Source organism: Lynx rufus, unplaced genomic scaffold, assembly GCF_022079265.1.
Source record: "Lynx rufus isolate CCGP_SWC_20201006 ecotype Redwood Valley unplaced genomic scaffold, mLynRuf1.p SCAF_11, whole genome shotgun sequence".
Classification (NCBI taxonomy): domain Eukaryota; kingdom Metazoa; phylum Chordata; class Mammalia; order Carnivora; family Felidae; genus Lynx; species Lynx rufus.
Window position 1 is genome coordinate 38,405,114 of NW_025814825.1, and position 21,800 is coordinate 38,426,913.

The 21,800-nt window shown below is 43.0% G+C and overlaps 1 protein-coding gene across 4 annotated transcripts in view; it reads left to right on the top strand.

The window, feature by feature from the left end:
* The first annotated feature begins 13,602 nt into the window (after positions 1-13,602).
* Positions 13,603-21,800, top strand: part of R3HCC1L (R3H domain and coiled-coil containing 1 like) — a 94,490-nt gene continuing 86,292 nt past the window's right edge. Inside the window, exons 1-2 of one of the 4 annotated variants that reach the window (XM_047073259.1) lie at positions 13,664-13,977; positions 14,931-14,989. The gene's annotated coding sequence lies outside the window, so the exon portion shown is untranslated. The other 3 variants (XM_047073261.1, XM_047073258.1, XM_047073260.1) reach the window with 3 other exon arrangements.

Below are 21,800 nucleotides of genomic sequence, written 5' to 3' on the forward strand. Positions count from 1 at the left end.
CTTGGTGGTGCCCAGCACGAGGAGACTGTTAGCTGGAGGCTGAGCCAAATAGAAGTAGAGTGTCTAGGGGACTTTGAAATGGCTGCCAAAGACAAGGGAATTGCTTGTTGGAACCAGGCGACCCAGGAGCAGGTTTCACGGTGCGGTAGATCAATACTGTTCTTTCTACGGAAACAAACAGAATCAATGCCACCTGCCCCAGGTCTCTGAGCAGATCTGAAAGCCATGGAGCTCATGGATGGGGGCTTCATGCTGACTTTGCAGAATACAACCATGTGTACCCATTTGGGAGACTGGAAGACACTTTATTGAATTTCATACTCGCATTTGTACTCGGGCCACTGAGGACCCAATACACAAGCATATAGCGACAGAGGAACATACAATTGAAGGGTCGAGAGAGCCCTTTGCTCTTATGGCTGGCATTCTTGCTGCCATTCCCTACTTCTCTACAGCAGACATTGCCCATTGACATCCACATGCTTGCTGAGCAGAGATGTAGACTCAGAATGTTCTCACTAGTGTTTCAGGCAGCCACAGCCAAACATTCATGGCTGGACTTAATGCAAAAGCTTTCCACCTCCCCTGATTTAATTCAGTCTAACATCATCCCAGTAGGTGTCCCTTCTACAGCTCTCTGGAAGCTGCTCTAGAGGCTTTGTGAGACTATTTGGGTGTTGAATAGCTTGAACTGTTAAACCTCCCATTCAATTAAAACACACTGTTCCTACTGCAGGAAAGGCCTTGGTTAGGTGTTGAGAAGGGGCTTCTTTAAGCAGGACAGAAATCTGCCTTCTTTTAATTCTTCCCATTGACCTTACACCTGCCTTATGAAGAGCACGCAGTATGGTTCTGCCCTGTTACATGAGAGCCCTTTCACTACCTGCAGATGTCTGTGCCTTCTGTACCTCCTCCCTCCCTCCTTAGTGTTGTTTTGTTTTGTTTTGTTTTGTTTTGTTGTTGTTGTTAGTGTGTTTTCCCTAGAGGAAATCTAAGTGCTTCTAGCTGTTTCTTACAGAATTTGGTTTTCAGACCCTTCACTCTCTGGTTAACCTCCTGTGGTCATGCCCTAATTTGTCTATTTTCCTCTCAAATTGTGGTGCCCAGAATACACACAGAATACAAGCCAACACAGAGGGACATTTAGGTAAAGGCTTGATCGATGAAAAGGAGTTCGCCAAGTTGACAAGGCACATCAAGGTGTCTCCAAGCACAACTTGTTTGGGGTGAATCATGCAGACTCTTACATGGACCAACTCCTGTTAATTTTCAGGATTTAACAATTATTCTTACAATTATAAAAGCTCAGATTTCTGAAGATGCTTAAAAAGCATGATCACTCATCTGATGATTCAATTGCCAGGCTCCACCATGCCCTACACACGGCGGAGGTCTTGAGTATCTTCTCTAAGAGAAAACTGTGACCTTTGAAGGCAGGCCATTCCATTTTTTTGACTCCTCTGTTCAAGAGTTCCTCCTTTTCAGTTGAAACCTGCCTCCTTGTCCTGTTAGTCATTTTTCAAAGTTATTGAGGGTTTCATTTGCTCAGCAATATTCTAGGCATTGTGTGCGCATGGGTGTACGTGTGCCAGTGGACCTGAGTGCTCCGGGGGGGGGGGGGGCAATCAAGGCCAAAGGACAAGGACAAGTAAACTTAGATTTTTCTCTCCAAGGAAACGCCACTCTTGTGGGGGTAGGGGAAGACACACACCCAGAAATCACAAAAACCAAGGCTAACAAACATGGGTTAAATATTGTGGACGTACAAAGGAAATGTTACTTCCAATGAAGAGAGCAGAGATGCCTTGTTCTTGTGTCTACACAACAGCCAGAGTTATCTCTTCAAAAACCAAATCAGATGGCATTACTGTCCTGCTCAAAACCATCGATGGCTTCCTGTCATGCTCAGAAGTCAGGCTGAGGTCCTCACAGTGACCTGTAGGACCCGGCATGGCTGGGCACCAGGCCACCTTTCACTGCCCATGTGACCTCTTCCACTTTTCTGCTCTGGTCACACTGACCTCCTTTGCTGTCCCTTAAACCCCCGGGTTCCTGTCTTAGGGGGGTTCTCAGCTGTGTGCATTCCCTCAGGCCTCCCTGTGGCTTGTCTCCTCACTTCGTTCAGTCTCTGTTCCATTGCCAGTTGTGCTGAGAGACTTAAAACACACCTCCCGCCATCCTTCCACCCTGCCTTATTTCCTGAATAACATTTATTACTACCCGAAATTATGTTTGTTTGTTTATTTATTTGTTAACATTTATTTATTTATTTTTAGAGAGACAAAGACAGCATGAGTGGGGATGGGCAGAGAGAGAATCCCAAGCAGGCTCTGCGTTGTCAGCACAGAGCCTGACGCAGGGCTCAAACTCATGAACTGTGAGACCAGGACCTGAGCTGAAACCAAGAGTTGGTCCCTTACCTGACTGAGCCACCCAGGTGCCCCATGTTTATTTATTAATTAACAATCTCCTAGTGGAATAGAAGCTATAGGAAGACATGGGTCTGTTTTGTTCCTGTCTTTTCCCTAGTGCAACAAATAGGGCCTGACATGTAACAGGTAGCAAATAAATATTGGTGGAGTGAGCGAATGAGTTAACCTTCTTGATAACTTACTCTAAAAAACTAGCAGCAGTTGATATTAACATCCTGTGTACTTGATTACAGTTTCTAGAAACAAGTACAATCTCTTTGAAAATGAGCCCAAACAGTTTCTCATTTGAAATAGTGTGGTATGTCCTACTTTTCAGGATTTCTCAAAGATTATAACTGTGGCTCTGAGATCTGCAAATTCTTTCAGCTGTCTGGGAGATTTCCACCTAGGCCTAGGCACCTAGGCAAATTGCATGCACAGAGAATTCACATCCAGCATGAGGGTTACATTCTCAAGTCAGCATAGAAAGCTAAAAGTGACATATCATTGGAAGTTTCCTTGAATATCCTTGGCATTGCAACAAATCACTGATTCTTTAGTTGTGCACCCAAGGAATCGGTTTGTCTGCATTAGGAGCCCTGCAGTATGAAAAAACATGGATCTCGGAATATCCAAATCACTCTCATCTGGTTTCATGCTTTTCCTATAGGAGGCGTTTGTGAGTGCTCGAGCCAGACTGTCTCTTTTTGAATCCCGGTTCCATCACTTACTTATTGCTATATGACTATAGGCAAGTTACTCAACCTGCATTAGTTTCTTCATCTGTAAAATGGCATAATAGAATATCCCATTTCATATAATATGAAATTATAATGCTTATAACTTCATATAACCTCATAGGGTTGTACTGGGGACAAAGTTCATTAATGTGTATAAGGTCCTTAGACTGGCAACTTGGCACATAGTAAGTATTCCAGTTAATATCAACAATTATTTTATTATCTCCCATCTCATGTTCAAACTGGAACATAATCTCAGTGAGTGGAAAGGCAGGCAGAATGTGCTAGACTATTTGAATTGTAATTGCTTGCTCATTTTCTCTCTCTTTGTTTCTCTCTTTCCCCAAATGCCAATAGTTGAATTTGTGTGATGTGACCCTGCTGTAAATTGTTTAGGGGCTTTCCTTCTGTTTGGATTCTATACATTCTTGTATTGATTATCATATGATTTCTAGTTTGTTTGAATACCTTCATAAATACTGGAAAGGAGGGGAAAAAACTAACAAGGAATAGCTCAACTTCCTCGTCTCTGTTACCTGTACATTCCATATTTTCCACCACCAGTGAGTTCAGCCTTTTCTTACTGTTCTCCAAACAGAGCTATTGTGTCCTTTTGGCTCCTTTTAGCTTTTCCTGGACAACTGGCTCCTTCTCTAGCTTCAGCTTTTTGAACACTATTCTTACAGATTCATGTTCTTTCCTTTCTTTTAGCACTGAGAAAGTAAAAAAAGTCAGGAAGAAAGGCAACACTGCAGAAAATTCATGAAAAATAGCCAGCCAGTTTTTTTTTTTTTTAATGTGAAGAACAGAAAAAAGAGAGGAGGCCTGAGGAATTGGCATGAGGAGGAAGAAGCATTTGCTGTTACATACAGCAGGAGCTGCTGTCATACCCCATGTGATAAATTCCCAGAGGCCAGAGCTGTGGGAGCCATGCGGGGCTCCCGGAGCAGCCTGCCTGGGATGTAAGCTAACCATGAGGGTGTGTAAGCAAGATTTGGCCACATCTGGTCAGTTCAGTTATTACAGGTATTTGTTTTCCTTCTAAGCCCTGGGACAGAATTCCTTGTTTCCGACCTCATATTGAGAATAGTGAGGGAAGAGCTTAGTAAGCACCAGGTAATATTATTAATATTATCCTTTGACCCAATACTTGACCCATTCATTCATTCATTCGCTCAACAAATATTTACTGAGCACTTATGTTCCAGGCAGAGTGCAAAACATTGAGGATAGAAAGAGGAAGCAGACCAGTCTCTTCCCTTAAGTCACTTATGTCTAGTGAGCAAGAGAGGTACAAACAGGTAACGCTCACAGAGTGGTGTAAGTGCAGTGTACCCAGTTGGGTGCCCCAGAAGCAGTCCCCGGCGGGGATCCCTGGAAGTACCAGGAGAGGAGTGAGCAGCTGAGACAGGGAAGGAAAGGAAGCCAGGACAGGGTGTGTTGATGAGCAGGTTATGGCTGCGAATGATTGGGGCTCAGTCACTTTGGGATTCCTCAGAGCTAGTGCAGAAGCTGTTTCAGTGTCATCCCATCTGAGGGTGAGAATCTGGAGTATTTGTCCATTAACTCCCCCCTTCTGGCTCGCTTTGCCCTCTGGCAGAGCACATATGTGGCCATAGGCAGCAGGAAGCCATGGGCGTGTAAGAGATGATGGTGGCAAGAGGTGGTAGGCAGGGTTCTGACAGCGTCAGGGCACTGCACTGTAAGCTGCACTTGTAGGAGGAAGCACAGGCCATACCCAAGCCCCAGCGAGGAGCTCTCAGCTCAACCTGGTTGGGTCCAAGAAGTCTTCCTGGAAAAGGAGACAGTGGAGCAGTGTCCTAAGGCCAGAGCTGTTTGGCGATGGCACAGGCAGAGAGAGCCCGATGTCTGATTCCACTAAAGATTTCAGATTGAGAGTTCTGGCTAAGGTAAAAAGAAATTCCTATTTATCACCCTACCCATAAGGTTTGGAGGTTGAGAGTACGATAAGAACTCAGATGGCTGACGTCCTCACAGTGCCGTCCTCTCCCAAACTGGAGAGTGAGAGAGAGAAGAGCAAGCAGTGAGCTTGTGTTTGCTTTTTGTAAGGAAAGCCCGAAGGCTTTTCTGGGTTTGCCCCAAACGTACCCTAGGTTTCTGTCTATTTGTAATTGGTTGCTTCCTCAGAACATCCTTCCTTCCAGAGTTGCCATCCCACAGCCCTGCCCAGCCCCCAGACGCTCGCTGCACTCACTCCTTCCTCAGCACCACCTCCCAGTTAGACCAAGGATGTGGCAATCGGCTGCCCAGAATTGCTCTCCCCACCTTCAGCTTGCCCTGAGCAGAGTTCAGATTGCACATTTCCCGACATTCAGAGAGACCCATTAATATTTAGCATGTTACATTTCCAAAGCACTTTGCTAACATGAATTGATCTTTTCAGCACCCCCTTGTGAGACAGCTCAGTACTGCTGGCCCTACTGGGGACCTCAGGCTTTGGGAAGCGAAGCTACTCAGGCTAGGGCCATGGTTGATGAGTGATGGATCCAGATTGGAACCAAAGGTCGATGACACCAGTTGTCTCAGACTCCAGACAGAACTCCAGAGTGGCCCCAACACCCCCTCCCTGCCCAGGATGTCCTGGAACAAACCCAGCCTTCTGAAGGTTTAAATAGAATGGGGTTGTCATCTTTAAGAGTAGACTGCTTACAAACCAGCTACTGCTTATGGAGCCCTTTTTTATGTGCCCAAAGCTGGGTGCATATCATTTAGTTCCCACACCCCCTGTCCACCTCCTGTGATGTCACTACTATTATTATCACTGTGTGCATCTCCAAACTGGGGCACAGAAAGATTAAGTAACTTGCTTAAAGTTGCACAGCTAGTAATTGCTAAAGTTAGGATTTAAACCCAGGATATTCCACTTCAGAAATCTTTAACTACGATGAACCAGCCTGAGGGTGGGTAACAGAGACCTAGTTAAGGAGAATTACTCTTTGAGAAGTTCTGCTTACTCCCAGGCAATTCATCATATGCTTTGCAAGATTATTTCTGGAGGTAAAGGAATTGGGGGCAGGAGGTTGTCAGCTAAAGTGTTCTCGAGGAACGGGAGTGTGAGCTGAATTTGTTGGTCACTTGATTTTGTCTGGTTTTACCCTTGGCTTTCTACTCCCAGCCTTAAAGGACAGAGAAAACCAGTTCATCCAATGAAGTAGTGTGGGACCCGTGTGACATCCACCGTGTTTGATTAAGGTACTCACTCTCGTGGGATAGAGACAAACTTTAATTATGATTTGGTGGGGAGCATTATGACCAAGGACTACGAGAGCTCACTGGGGGAGGGTGCAGAAGTGACTCGGACCAGAGAAGTTTTGTGGAGCTGATGTGAGTTGGATCCTGATGGAGGTGGGGGAAGGAGAGAATGGGCATTTCCGGCAGAGGGGCCAGCATGGGCAAAGGGAGAGAGGTGTGAAATAATGTGGATGTTTGGAGAGTAACAAGAAGTTCTGTCTGCCCAGAGTTGGGCTTCTTAATTGGGCCAGTTTTGAGCCCTGCTGCCCTAGATAAAGGATTGGATTTTGAATTCTAGGATATCCCTGAGAATGCAATTCTTTGTGACATGCCTAGCCAAATCCTTGATGTTCTGTTGTTGAATAGAAAAGATTATTTGTGTAACAAATACTATCAAGTTTTTACTATATATGTAAGGCACTGTCCTGGGTGCTATCAATAAGGAATTACAGTTTTTTTGAGTGATATGGGGCAATGGGAAAATAGTCTGGGACTGGGAAGGAAATAGAAGAAGGGATGCTTTGCCTCTACCACTCTCTTAAGGGAAAAAAGAATTAGCTTTGAAATTAAAAAAATCTATTTGTTCCCTACTCATCTCTGTCTCTTATGAGCACAACTTTGTGTAACGCGTATGCCCCTCTCCTTGTTTAGCCCAAACCATTTCCCATCCCTTTTATGACTTAATCCTCACTACCCAATGAGGTAGTAGCTTTGTTGGGTCTCCATTTCGCAGATGAGGAAACTGAGGTACAGTGAATCATCTAAGGTTACATATTGTATAACGGTAGAAATTCTAAGGGCCAGAATTTACTAGACTATTCCTCAGTTATAGCTCTAAGTAGTCAACTTGTTCTCAAATCAGAATGAGCATGCTGTCACCAAGCCCTTCCCTCCAAGTGGGCACTATGGCATTGGATAGTTTAGCCATACAAACCTTGAGATCAGGGGGCAGATAGAATAGCCCTGGTGCTGGAAAGCTAATTGTGAGGTTGTGTGTGCGTGTGTGTGTGTGTGCACGTGCTGGCACAGCCACAGTTGGATAATAGCATCAGATGCTGTGACATCATAGCCTAGAGAGGCAACCAAAACAATAACTGCTGCCATCCGTACCTTTTGTAAGGTGGCTTCGATCAGAGCTGAAGAGTTGAGGGAGAGTTTTCTGGGCTCCTAACTTAGGCTTTGGGGGTTTGGAGTCCCTGCTGCACATCAGTGTTTGCTATTCTGCTCTTCTTCATGAATGCAGTGGGAGCCGCCTGTTGACAACATGCCCTCCTATTTACCTAAAAAGTCTCATCCTTGCTCCACTTGATGCTTCATATCCATACAATTCCAGATAGTAGTAGCATTTACTGATACTAGTCATGAGGGCAAGATCCAAGTACCCAAAACCCCAGTAACATTCGGGTCCTTCTGTACTTATTGGCTGAAAGTCACCAAAGGAAAGAATTCAGACGTTAGGAGGTACCAATCAGGCCCACGTTTCCAAGGGATAGACTAATTTACTCCCTCTCTCCTGAGAACATTTTCTCTCCTATCTTTCATATCATATGAGTAATGATGGTATTATCTTGGGAGGATATTGAAACTCCAGGGAGACTGTGAAATGTACCCCCAGCAGAATTTTTCTCACATATGCTTTGTTCAAACTGTCCAAATGGACTGCTCGGCTGGAGATGACCATGCCCTAAATGTTGAGCAGACAGGCAACAGGGAATCGCTGGGTCTGAGAACCAGATATCCGAGGACTTCAAAGGGTCATGCTACTGACACGAGGGACCTGGCATCAGGAACATCCGTATGAGAGGCAGTGTAATTTAGTGGTGGAGAGCTCAGACTCAAGAGCCAGACTGTCTTGGTTTAAACCTCAGATTTGTCACATATTAACTGCATAGCTTTGGGCCTCAGCTTCCTCCAGTGTAAGATGATGGTGCTGTTCCCCAGAGTGAGATGGAAAAGGAAAGAAGCCTCGGTTCTTTTTGCTGCCACTGGAAAGAATTACAGGACAGTGAAATGAAGGTAAAGCAGAGCCACGTTTTACTCAAGTACACTTCAAGGCGGGAGTGGGCCAGTCAGGAGAGACAGAGGCCCCTAGGAACTCCGAGGTGTGGGCTTATATCAATATTTTTTGGGGGGGTGGGTGGGTCCTAGGGTGGCAACATCTGAGTGACAGGCCTGGATTATGTAATAATTAGCCAACCATGCATGTCCTTTCCCAAGATGCACTCAAAATACCTGCAGGGTGTAGGAAACCACAACATTATTTCTATTCTAGAGACAGAGGTCAAATAAGAACAAGGCTGCTGTTTCTGCACAAGCGCAAGGAGCCCAACAAACTTAACTCTTCCTCTGCCGAGGTGCTGTAACCCCGACCAACTGCTAGAGGGGTGGAATGGGGTGGTCCTTGGGCTGCCCCTAGGTTGGGGCCCGCCATCAGGACATCTAAGGTCCATCCTCCTGTCACTCATGCCTAGCTTCCTGCCTAACAGTAATAATAGAAGGTATCTTGTAGGGTTGTGTGAAGATTGACTCACATCGGACACGTAAAGGGCTTAGCACATCTTCTGGCACACGTTAAGCACTTGTTATATATTAAGTGCTGTTATTTACTAAAGGGACAATCCTTTTCTCCTCTCCTGGTGTTTCCTTCTCTTCCTTAGGTCCTTGACCTTCTCCCTAGTTTGCATTTCTGAAGCCAGCTGCTCCGGTATCCTCCCACTCCTGGTCCTGGGTGCAAAGGAGAAACAGCTTGCACACAGGCATTTTTTTTTTCTGTATTGTTTACGGTATCACCTTAAACCAATATTCCACAGTGCATTTTAATCCAAGAGCTAAGGGCCCTTTAAACCAGCCATTCCTTATTTATTCTGTCCCTAAAAAAATCAAGACCCTTTGGTTTCATGTTCCTTTATTGTATTTTGTGAGGCACTGAGCACATATTGGATACTATGTAAACGTGTAACAGTCTAACAATAGTAACTGAGACACACGAGAAACTGAAGGAAGCAAAGTCACCATTTTGAATTTAGCCTTTTATTGATGGGCTGAGTGATTTGGGAGAGACAATGTGGCTCCAAGGCTAAGGAGCCCACAGGGATTCAGAGGGCAAAGGTTTGAATCTCAGTCACAGCAGCAGCTCCAGTGACCCCAGGCAGGCAGCTTTCTTTCTCTCCACCCCAAGTTCTCTCCAAGAATACTGGGCTTAATGCCACAAAACCAGCTCCCAGGATTGTTAAGCCAGAGATGCTGTATGTGGTTGTGCAGACTACACACACCACAAGGGTGCCAGCTGAGAAAGCAAGTGGGGGCTGAAATGTAGACTGCAGGTTCATCTGTACACCCTGGTGATGGGCTATGTGCACCTGTAGGAAGGGGCACCTTTTTTTTTTTTTTTTCTAATTTTCACAAAGTTACTATATGGGCTAGAGAGGCCCTGTACGAAGCAATGTGACATTGATAGGGCACAGAGCTTAGCGTGTAGAATGGATAAAATTGTTCAACACGCGGTTATTGAACACCTGCTACGAACCAGGCCCATTCTAGAGGTTGAGGATATGGAGATGAATATGAGCAATCTCTGTCCCTGGGTCCTCGCTTCTCTTCACCAGCCCATTGTCCCCTACATTCAATCCATCGGCAAATCCTGTTGACTCAGTCTGCAAAATAGCTGTCCAATCCACCCATTTCGTTTGACTGCCAGCATTTCATTTCATGATTTCTCACCTAGACTATAGCAACAAGTGGGCTCACACTTCTATTGTGGGCCTCCCAACAAAACCAAGAGTGATTGTATCAAAACATGAATCGGCTAACATCATCCCCTTGTTTGAACCTTTTTGTGTTTATAATTTAACCCAGGGTCCTCACTGTGGCCTCAAGGCTATGCATACCTGGTTCCAATGACCTCATCTTGTAGTCTGGATCACTCAACCCACAATTAGTCAGGGTTCTCCAGAGAATTAGGAACCAATAGGATATCCATCTATCTAACTATCATCTGTATCTGTATTTCCTATTTATGGAAATATGTGTATATAAACAGGAGATATAGATCTCCTACTAATGTTTTTTATGTATATGTACACTTATACATATATATAGAAGAGATTTATGTATTTTTTATATTGTGAGGACTTGGTTCCTGTGATTGTAGAGACTGAGAAGTCTCACAATCTGCCCTCTGCAAGCTGGAGACCCAGGAAAGCGGCTGGTGTAATTCTAGTCTGAGTCCAAAGGCCTGAGAACCAGGGGAGCTAATGGTGTGAATCCCAGTCCAAGGGCAGGTGAAGACCAACTGACCAAGCCCTCAGTTCAACGGACAGGCAAGGAGGGAATGAATCCTCCCTTCCCCAGATTTTTGTTTTATTCAGGGATTTAGTAGATGGGATGATGCCTGACCACACTGAAGAAGGGAATAATCTACTGAGTCCAACAAATGCTAATCTCACCAGAAACATCCTTGAAGACACAACCGGAAATAATGTTTAATCTAGGCACCCTGTGGCCCAGTCAAGTTGACAAATACAATTAATCATTACACCATCCCAGTAAAACTGACCATTCTGTCCTTCAAACAGCCTACCTCTCTTGTGTATAGCCTGATTCCTTTGGTTGGAACACTTTTCCCCTTGACCATCTCTTTCTAACCCTTTGGTGCCCAGTAGAAAGATGGTCCGTCTCCTCAGAGAGGCATCCCTGGACCACCTTGTTAAAGTAGTGTAGTATTCTCTGTCCACTACCATTCATTGCCAGGATGTTTTGTCACAAAGCAGCCCAGCTCAATTTGTAAATGTAGAGGTCTTTGTTTATTTTCTGTCTAATCTGCTAGATTGCAAGCTCCTTCACAGTAGGGACCAGGCTTTTTTGTTCTCCACTGTATACCCATCCCTTCAGCATCTTGCTAGTTTCTGGTGCATAGTAATAAATAACAATAAAAATTTGCTAAGTGAAGCTGTTGCAAGGGATTCATGTAATAGGGGAGTAATCACCACGATACAATGTAGAGATGCATGAGATGATAAAGGCAGTGATGTGCTGGCAAACTGGCTCTCCAAAAAGGAAAACAAAACAAAACAAAACCCAAAGGCCCTCATTTGTCATTTGCTTATTTCCATGGTGGTGTAAATACTCCCATCACTGCTGATTTCAAGCTTCCAATGCTTTAGAAACTGACTTGGAAAATTCCCGAATATTTAACAGTTGGCTCTTCAAATCTGGTGTGATCTGGGTGTAGTGTTTCACTGGAAGAGAGGTTGGCATGGATGCAATGAATACCCAGGAAAGAGGCAGTATTTCATCTTGGCGGAACTCGGCAAACACTTCCTGGAAGAGGTGACACGTGATCTGTGTTTTGAAGGATGGGTGTTGGCTCAGGCCCTGTGCCTCTAAATTGGCTAACGTAGCCCTGCTCCCAGTAGCCCACATTCAACTGTTCCTGGCTCCCCTGTTTGCCTAAGAGTTATCAGCTGACTCCGTTCAATCCTCAGAAAATCCTTCCATGTGGCTGGTGTTCTGTTGGGTTTGCTGTTAGTCCAACAGAGGAGAATTAGACAGAGTAGAAGTTAGCACAGGGAGAAGGGAAAGGGTTTTCCAAACAGAGGGACAGCTTTCGCAAAGGTGAGCGAGCAAGTGTGATCAGGCAGTCTGGTAAATCTAGATGTATGTGGGAGGGAATGGAAGATTAGCTCCTGACAGGTTTTGTTTGATAGGATGAGGATTCCCACCCTGGGCTGGAGCAGGTGTCAGAAAGAAAGGGAAAGGGACTGATTGTTTTTCCTGTACAATTCTTATCACAGCTGGTAATTGTGTTTTTTGTTGTTATTATTGTTGGTTTGGTTTTTGGTATGTAATCATTTGATTAAAATCTGTCTCTTCCAAGAGAATGTAAACTCCACAAGGGCAGGGACTGTCTTGTTTACTAGTATTTTCTCAGTACCCAGAACAATGCCTGGTGTAGTCAATAAAAAACACCCTTGTTAAGTGATTCAATCACCTGGGGAACCTTTGAAGTTTGCCTATGCGCATCTACCCTAAAATAAGATCTGTTATAAGTCTCCTTTCTTTGAACCTCCCAACCACAATACAGGATAGGGAGGGCAGGATAGGGAGGGCGGGGAGTAGTGCGGCTGGCATTCTCATTTTATAAAAGCTACGGAAGGGATTCACCTCCATACCTCTTCCCAAATTCAATCAAGTGGATCCTCTAGGGGATATTACCAAAAGTGTGACATGATTAAATTTGCCATTTGCATAACTGGGCCAGATAGCAGTAGGGAGGACTAGAGGTGCTGAGGTGCTGAGACCAGTAGGGAAGCCAATGCAAGAAATAATGCAGGTCTGAGTTAAATCCCTGGCAGTGGTCGTGAGGAGAGAGCAGAGTCAAGAGATACTTGGGAGATAGACTCTACACAATTTGGTGACTGTGTGGGCATGGGTGGAAGAGGAAGCAAGAGAAAGAGAAATGTAGGTTGGAAGTTGGAGTGAATATTAGTCAATAGGGGATGGGTGGTTTGCTTTACAAATTGCTACATTTGAGATGCCTGTGGGACATGGATGAAAAGGGGTTGTTTATGACGTTGGGAAGCTCAGGTTTCTCCGCCCGCACCTTTCACTTCATTGCCAGGAACTCTGGAGAACACTACTAATAGTTAAGAGATGGGTTAGAAAAAGAATTCTTGAAGGAGACTGAGGATGGCGTGAGAGGAAGAAAGAAAATCCAGAGAGTGACATAGAAAATAAATGATAAAGAATGTCCAACAGCCTCAAATGGCGTCTAAAGGTTAAGTTAGAAGACCTGAAAATTCCTCACGTGAGTTTGGCAATTAAGATAATGATGGCCACATTGCCATTTTCTTCGGGAGCAGAACCTGCAGGGCAGAGCACGAAGGAGGAAGTGGAGACGATGGATTATATTGCCTTTTTCAAAAAAACTTGGCCATTAACGGAAAAGGCGGGATGGTGTAAGAGCGGGACGGGAGGACGTCTGAGCACGTTTATAGCTAAAGCGAAGCCCAGAGGGTTGAGCAGACGGAAGCGCAAACCCCTTCTCCCCCTTGCAGCTCTGCCAGCCCTCCCCCCACGTGACCGGGAGGCAGCCTCCGCAGCCCCGGCCTGGAGGGACTACAGCCCCCAGAAGGCCCCGCGGCGCGGGTGGGGGGAGGAGTCGAGGCCTGGCGCGCGCCCCAGCGGCGCGAGCGGAAGAGCAAGAGCTTCGAGGAGGTGGCGGAAGCGGAGAGCGACGGCACGCCCGGTAACGAGTAGCCCCACGTCCCTGTCCTTTCCTGCCTCTACACCCTTAGCTGGGGCTGGTCGCTCCACTTCTCCCCACACACTTTGGACAAGACTTCCTTTCTCTTTTTGTTAGTTACCGGTATTTTTTCCCCTCACGTGACTCACGGGGCGGGTCTCCGTCTGGGGCGGAGGTTACTGGGAAGCTGCCGCCCTTCGACCCCTGCGGGCCCTGGGTTGCAGGGATCCTCCCGAGGCCCTTTTGCTGTCCTAGAGGCTGAGCGCCCGCTTTGGGGCCTTTTCCCAAATACTCTCTGCGGAGAGGACATTCCTTTCCCGGGTTTCAACAGGTACTGAGCGGGTCCGTGGCGATCCCCCCAGGGGTCAACGGGGCTGTGGGCCTCAGAGGCCGCCCCGAGAAGACCCCGGGGCTGCTGGCGATTTCCGGGCTGCGAGCATTTTGAGGGAGTCCGCTCGGCTGTCCAGGAGCCCCGGGCTATGGGCAGGAGCTGGGAGTGAGCTGTCTGAACGGGAGGATGTACTTCCTGGTTTGTTGGGCGGCCCTCGGAAACCCCCAAGTCCGATTATTAAAAGTTTTCTTTACTCAATAAAGCCGCCTCTCAGAGTTGAGAAAGGAAAGAAGCACAGGGTTTGGAGACTAATGTCCTGAGATGAGTCTCAGGTCTGTCACTTGCTGGACTTGTGATCTTTTGTAACCCGTTTTCCGCAGCCTCGGTTTCTCGATCTGAAAAATGGGGCTACTAGTCTTTGGCCTGCCTGCCTTCAGTGTTGTGGGCGTCAGTGGATAATATGTGATACGTGGGAGAAAGCATGTATCAGATATAACTTTATCCTCCTGTCTCCAGTCTAGGTCAGTTGAATTTTAAAACCACGTTCATGTCTTTGAAACTCGATTATAAACATGACCATGCTCTTTGTGAAAAGCAAATGATTTAATAAATAAGGGGAAGTGACTTTGGAAACGAATACAAGCCATGCAAACGTTAAGCCATGTACCTCTTGAAGAGGTGACTTGAAGGCCCTGTCACCTGTGGAGTCCGTGTTAAACTTCATCTGCAAATTAAGGTCTCCCAGAGTGAGGACACTTCCCTACCCCCAACACACTCGCCTGTCAACCCATTTTGCTCAGTTATAACCTTCCTTCACCACAAAAGTACAAGGATCTCAGCACTTTCTGTTCATCAGTTGTGCTAAACTGATGCCTGTCTCCAGCAGGTCTTGTATTTTTTTTACCCCCTTTAAGATACTTCTGGTGCTAAGTCTAGCTCTAATTCTAACACAGTTCCACTGACCTTGTGTGCACAGTAGCTGAAATACTGGTGTCATCTTCATCTGTCCTAGGTATGTATGCTAGAAGTCTGTTTCCTCATAGTTAGAATTCAGAATATAAATAGCCCATATTCCAGTGTTCTGGCAGTTAAGATCTGAGACTCTAAGCAGGTAGCTTTTTTGTCTTATTTTTCCCCTTGTAGAGAATGGGATTTTACAATCAATATAAGGGTTTGGAGGTGTAGTAATAAGGTAATCCTAACTTGTATTTATACTGATATCATCGGTTGGAAAATGCTTAAATGTAGTTCAAAAAAACAGGATGGCGGTACAGTGAATTAGTCCAATGTACAAAGTTGAACACATTGCGTTCAAATCCTGGTGTTGTGACTTACTTTATGACTTTTGGCAAATTAGTTGACCCCCCTGAGCCTGATTACTAGTTTCTAGGATAGATACAATAACATTTATCTTGCAAGGTGTTCATAAGGATTAAATGAGATGTTAATATAAGAAACTCAGTAGTGCATAGAGTAAGTGCTCATTGCTTTGTTGCTATTGTAATTGTTGACAATGATGATCAAAAAATGATAATTTAGATAATGTATTTTCTTGAGATTCTTTTTTTCCCCAAAATACTGTAAATAGAAGTTCTCATTCTGCAGTGTGTTTCTTAGCAATTGTATTTTATATAAAGATTATATTAGGCTATTTTTCACTTTTAGAGGTTTCTAAAATGCTATTGTGAAAAGATTGTTGTTTGGGATGTGCTTTGGTGCTTCATTTGTAACCTGCAGTAAGGATGCTGTTTTCTGTCTGCACATTGTAGCTTGTAGTAGAACAATTATCTGTGTTTATGACTTAGTTATTGACTATTGACTAGGACATAGTTTTATAGAGCCATTTTTTGGTCCTTCCCCTCATTCCTGCCTTTTTTTTTTTTTTTTTTTTTTTAAGTCAGACTGTTTGACTCTAAAAGTTAGTTAGCTTAGTGGGTAGGTTCCAGAGAGCTTGGTGACCTCATTTTTTATTAAGGTAAAACTCTTAGTGACATTGGTGTACACATTTGCAAGGAGTGAGAGTTGAGAGAAACCAAGAAGGATAGTCTAATAGAGAAAATTGATCTGTTGGTCAAAGCAAAATCTTAGGGTTAAGAATTGAAGTATTTATTTTTATTTCCTACAAATGAGTTTTGACTACAAGATACCTGCAGACTCAGATTTTTAGGAAATGTTTCCTTTACTCTGTTTTAATGTGGTATCCTCTGGCTCTGCCCTGGTAATTTCATTCTTCCAGTTATGAATCTGCAAGATAACTATTTTTTAACTATAAACTTTTATACAAAGCTATGACAATAGTCATTTCCATTAAAAATTATTTTGTATGCTATAATGTATTATTTTTTCCTTTGTCTTAAATGCTTGTGTTCTTAAAGAACAAGAATCTTTGCTGTTTTGCTTAAAGAAGTTTTGGAAGGTAAACTCATTCTCAGCTTTAGCATCTAAGTGTACGTAGTGGATATGCTCAGTAATGACTGTGAATAGTTCTGAGTAAGAACATTTTGTTGATTGTCGTATGTCCCTAAGGCATGCTGTTGAGAAACTATATGGTATTGTGGAAATAACCTAAGCTTTGGAGTCAAATCAAAGTTTGAATTCAGGCTCCACCACTTAATAGGTTATGACTTTGGTTCATATTATCATTCTGAGTTCATTTTCTTATCATCTGTAAAACAGGGATAATAATAATCAATCTTGCATGACTGAAAAGATTAGAGATTTTTTGAACTAGGCACATACTAACCAGGCTTAGCAAAAGGTAGATTATGTTAGCATTACTTTAAAAAATTTTATTATTATATTTTTATGATAATCATTGATTTTGGTCAAACATTTATAATTCATTCCTCTAATACTTCACATGATTAGTGTATTTTGTTTTGTTTTGTTTCTGTTAGCCAAGGTTAAGGTTGTTGACTGTAACCACCAACCCATGAAACACAGCAAAGCTAATTGGCCAAGATTTTCCAATCTATGACCCTGTCCTCATTAGCTCCGTAGACTAACCATTCACAAAATAGCTCACCAGAATGAATGATAAAACTGGTATATTGTTGATTCAGTACTTATGTACTCATTAGACATAATAGAATTAAGTGAACTAGTGCCAGAATAAAAGTATAGATTTTTAATGATAAACCTGTATAAATATAAGACTAGCCCTCACACTCTGTATAAAATTGGGGACCTACAGGGTGATCTTTGACAGTCATTAACCTGAGTTATAATTTAGACATTTCTTCTTTGTTGAACTGTATTTGTTGCAGACTTCCCACTTATAGAAGTGGAAAGAAATGGAACTAGGCTATTGGTAGCTTGAAAGAGAACCCTACTTCTCTGCCACCCATCAGAAAATGTGCTCTTAGCTAGTGGAGAAAACATTTAGAGTTCCTTGGTGATGAGCCCAGCAGGATGGATGAAGTCTGGGTAAGTCATAAGAGTTTATTGAATTACAGAAAGATTCCTGTTGACAGAGCTTTAGATAGAAGAGAAGTTATAGGGTGTTGCTCAGCAAGCTGTAAGCCTGCATTTGAAGAGGGTTTTCTACTCTCTCAATAAAACATAGACCAGTTGCTTCCAGTCTGTGGTGTGCATTTTTCACTTGTCTCATGCTAGCTTTCTATATAGCTTTCCATTCTTCAGATTCACTCTTCAGTTTTATTAACATTTGTTGTCCCTCTTATATCTTTTTTTTTTTTTTTTTTTAAATGTCAAACATGGTTGTTTCCAGACTAGGGATAAAAATAGAGAAGCACTGTTGGAAACAGCAGGTCTGGTGTCTAGTATTGTGAGATTCCCAAATAACACTGTTAACCTGTTAATATAATGGTATAGATTTCTGACAGCTGACCATTTTACTTGATACAGAGGCAAAAACAGAGGCAAAAGGTATGTGGCACTCCTTAATAGGAGATTTGCTTCTTAGGAAAGAATACATGTAGTGTTAATACTGGCTTGCAGTTGGGCTGTTTCAAGTTTTTTTTTTTTGCCATGGAATACCAGAAGAGTATTAAAGAAGAGAAGCACTTGGATATAAATCCTAAACTCTCAAATTTATATCAGTAGTCCAGTATGTGTTTTCTTATCATCTATAAAATAGGGATAATAAAACCATTCCTGCTAGTTTATCAAGATTAGAGGGAAAAGGTAACAGAAATGTCTTGGAAATGGGGTAGGTAGCTGTGGGGAAGAAACTGACCAAAAGGCAGAGTCCATGAGAGTAACACAAACACCTATCCACGCACACACACACACAGACATACGCACTGGAGGGAAACAGAAAGAAGAACACACACAATAGGCAGAGAATGAGGGTCATCTAGAGACGGGAAGTCAGAAACACTGAGAGAGACAGTCTGAGGCAGAGTTAGAAAGAAGAGTAATCAGAGATGTAGAGAGAAGGGCCACCTTAGAAATGATAGATGCAGAGAGGGAGACAGAATGCCGGAGGGATCTGGGAGGGCATGACCAGGAGATGGAGAGCTTATTGAGGTAGTTGTTTTCTGTTACCTGAGGAGACCTTCTAAATATTTGTAATTAGCAAGGAAAGGGAAGAAAAGTAGATATTAATAGCAAACAAGTAACATGTTTATGCAGTTTTTATTCTACTGAAAATTCTCCTTAAATTCTAAATTTATTTTGTATATTTGGCATGCTGACACCAGAATAGCTTCTGTTACAGATCTATTAACCTCTTGCTTGACTCTCTTCATAGTGTATTTTAAACACATTTTTAAAAAATTAAATAAAACTATTGTTTTCTTTTGGAGTGCCTGGGTGGCTCAGTCAGTTAAGCATCCAACTCTTGGGGCACCTGGGTGGCTCAGTCGGTTAAGCGGCCGACTTCGGCTCAGGTCATGATCTCGCGGTCTGTGAGTTCCAGCCCCGCGTCGGGCTCTGTGCTGACAGCTCAGAGCCTGGAGCTCGTTTCAAATTCTGTGTCTCCCTCTCTCTCTGACCCTCCCTCGTTCATGCTCTGTCTCTCCCTGTCCAAAAATAAATAAATGTTAAAAAAATTAAAAAAAAAAAAAGCATCCAACTCTTGATTTTGGCCCAGGTCATAATCTCATGGTTTGTGATATCAAGCCCCACATTGGGCTCCGTGTGCTGTCAGCACAGAGCCTGCTTGGGATTCTCTCTCTCCATCCCTCCCCTGCTCATGCTGCTCTTTCTCTCTCTCTCTCAAAATAAATAAAAAACGTTTTTTTCCGAGGCACCTGGGTGGCTCAGTCTGTTAAGCGTCTGACTTGGGCTGAGGTTATGATCTCAGGGTTCCTGAGTTCAAACCCCACGTCGGGCTCTGTGCTGACAGCTCAGAGCCTGGAGCCTGCTTCAGATTCTGTGTCACCCTCTCTCCCTGCTCCTCCCCTGCTCAGGCTGTGTCTCCCAGAAAAATAAACGTTAAAAAAAATTAAAAATTTTTTAAATGTTTTTTTTTAATTAAAAACAATTTTTTTTAATGTTTATTTTTGAGAGAGAGAGAGAAAGAGACCGAGTGCAAAGCAGGTGAGGGGCAGAGAGAGAGAGGGAGACTTAGAATCCGAAGCAGCCTCTAGGCTCTGAGCTGTCAGCACAGAGCTGGTCTGGGGACTGGAACTTGCGAACCCAGAGATCATGACCAGAGCCCAAGTCGGATGCTTAACTGACTGAGCCACCCAGGTGCCCCCCCCCCAAATTTTTTTTCTTAATAAATCTGGTACATGGTTGCTGTAGAAAACTTGGGAAATAAAGAATTAAAACAACAAAAAACAGCCTCATAATATAAGCACATAACAAAGGCCACATTTTTCATATGTTTTTTTAGTCTTTTTTTCTAGGCATCTGCAAAGCTCTTCTACTTTCCTAAAGAAATCAAAAAGCTTTTTATGAGTCCAAATGATTTTATAAATTAACTGTGGTGGAATTAACTTTATGTACCAGTTTTGGCACTTAAATACTTCTATAAACTATTTGTATACTTGTTTTTATTTCCTCCCATTCTAGATTAGATTAATAACTATATGTTATTTACCTTTGTGTTTTAAACATCTAGCAAAGTGTTCTACACGTATCAGGTACTCAGAATATATTTGACATGAATTGTTGAGTTCCCAAGTAGAAACTGTCTTATTTAAACAGGTCTGTCCAATTTCTCATTGGCAGATTAGACCTTCAGTGTTGAGAAAAGCTTGATATTAGAGTGTATGTGTGCACGTACGTGTATAGGTTTCATATGAATGGAGCTACTGAACTAGGAAAGGGCGCTTTTTCTGGTTAGCTTTTTGTGTAGCAAGCCACTCCAAAACTTAGCGGTGTAAAATACCCATTTTATTATGCTGTGGATTTTGTCTGAATTCAGACAAGGTAGTGAGGAGATGGCTTACCTGACCTTTAGGTGGAAAGACTTATAATTAAAAGCTGGTAGTGACCTGCCGGCTCCTGGAGGTGTCAGCATTCATGTCTGGGGGCTAATGTGGCTGTCCCACAGAACACCTGCCTACAGTTTCTCCACATAGACCAGTGGAGCTTCTTGAGAGCAAGGTGGTGACTGTTTCCTAAGAATGAGCATCCTAAAAGAACCACGCGGAAACTGTATTGCCTTTTGGGACCTACTTGTGGAAGTTACATAGTGACATAAACTTGCCAGAGTCAAAAATAGCAGTTACACTGAACCCACTTCTCACGGGAGAAGTGTCAAAGTCACATTGTAAGAAAGGATGGGGACAGGAGATAGGTGCCATCTTTGGGAAAGACAGTCTGTCACAAGCACTTAATTGAACTGAAAAATAGTAAGTTACAAATGAGTTAATACAATTATCACATTTTGAATTTCAGTTCATAAATTTCCTGTTGAGTCTTAGTAAGGATTTCCCCCACTGTTGATAGCATTTTTATTCATTTATTTTAAATACTTATACTAAACTTGTAAAAACTTTTAAACTCAGAGCTATTTTAAGTTACTTTTTTGGCTTTTGAAATCTGAACAAGATCTTACTTCTTTTTTTAACCCAGTTTGCAAGTTGGTCAGTATCTGTATTTGGGCTTTTTCACATCCCTTTTTAAATTTCAAGTATTGTTTTGTAAATAATATGGTACATGTTCACTGTTGAATATGTGGAATATCAGGAAAGAAACAAATAAAATCCATGCATAATTCCACCTCTTAGATGTAACCAGTTTCAGGTCCATAATTTCTTATCCATGTTTCCTAAATTCAAACTGTTACGAGAATGGGAAGTCTTTAAGAAGTTTGTGGCAAACTGTGTTGGCAGCAAAATTCAGTCTGCACTGATGTCAGGCTACTTGTAGTCTTTATTTTACATAGTATAGTGATTTATACTTTTCCCATAGAAGTATTAATGTGTTTAATTAGAGTTTTGCCCGAAGCCCTAGTTGGAATATTTTGTAACATATGGAATATGTACCATATTAACCTTTGTAAAATATAAAAAAAAGTTCGTGAATTGTGAAGCCTCTCTGGCCCCAGGTGTTTTGGGTAAGGGATGTTGGACTGGAATTAAAAAAACTAGTGCCAGGAAAAGATGAATTTATATCCTATTTAGTGGTCCTAAGTCTTTTTATCCTATGAATCTTTTCAGAACTTTTGTGCTTTCATTTCACATTTTCATTTTAGGAGACTAACCAGAAGGAAAATTAGTAGTCTTGATTCGTTTATGTGGTGTGTAATTCTCTACAACTATCCCAAATAACAGTTTCAATCTCAGTGTGACCATCTTTCAATACATTCAGAATTTCCAGTGACCTTTTAGGCCTCTTGACTCTTCTAGTGTAAGAACCAATGATTTATTAAGTACTGGAGTCAACAAGCCCCAGGAGCCATGTAG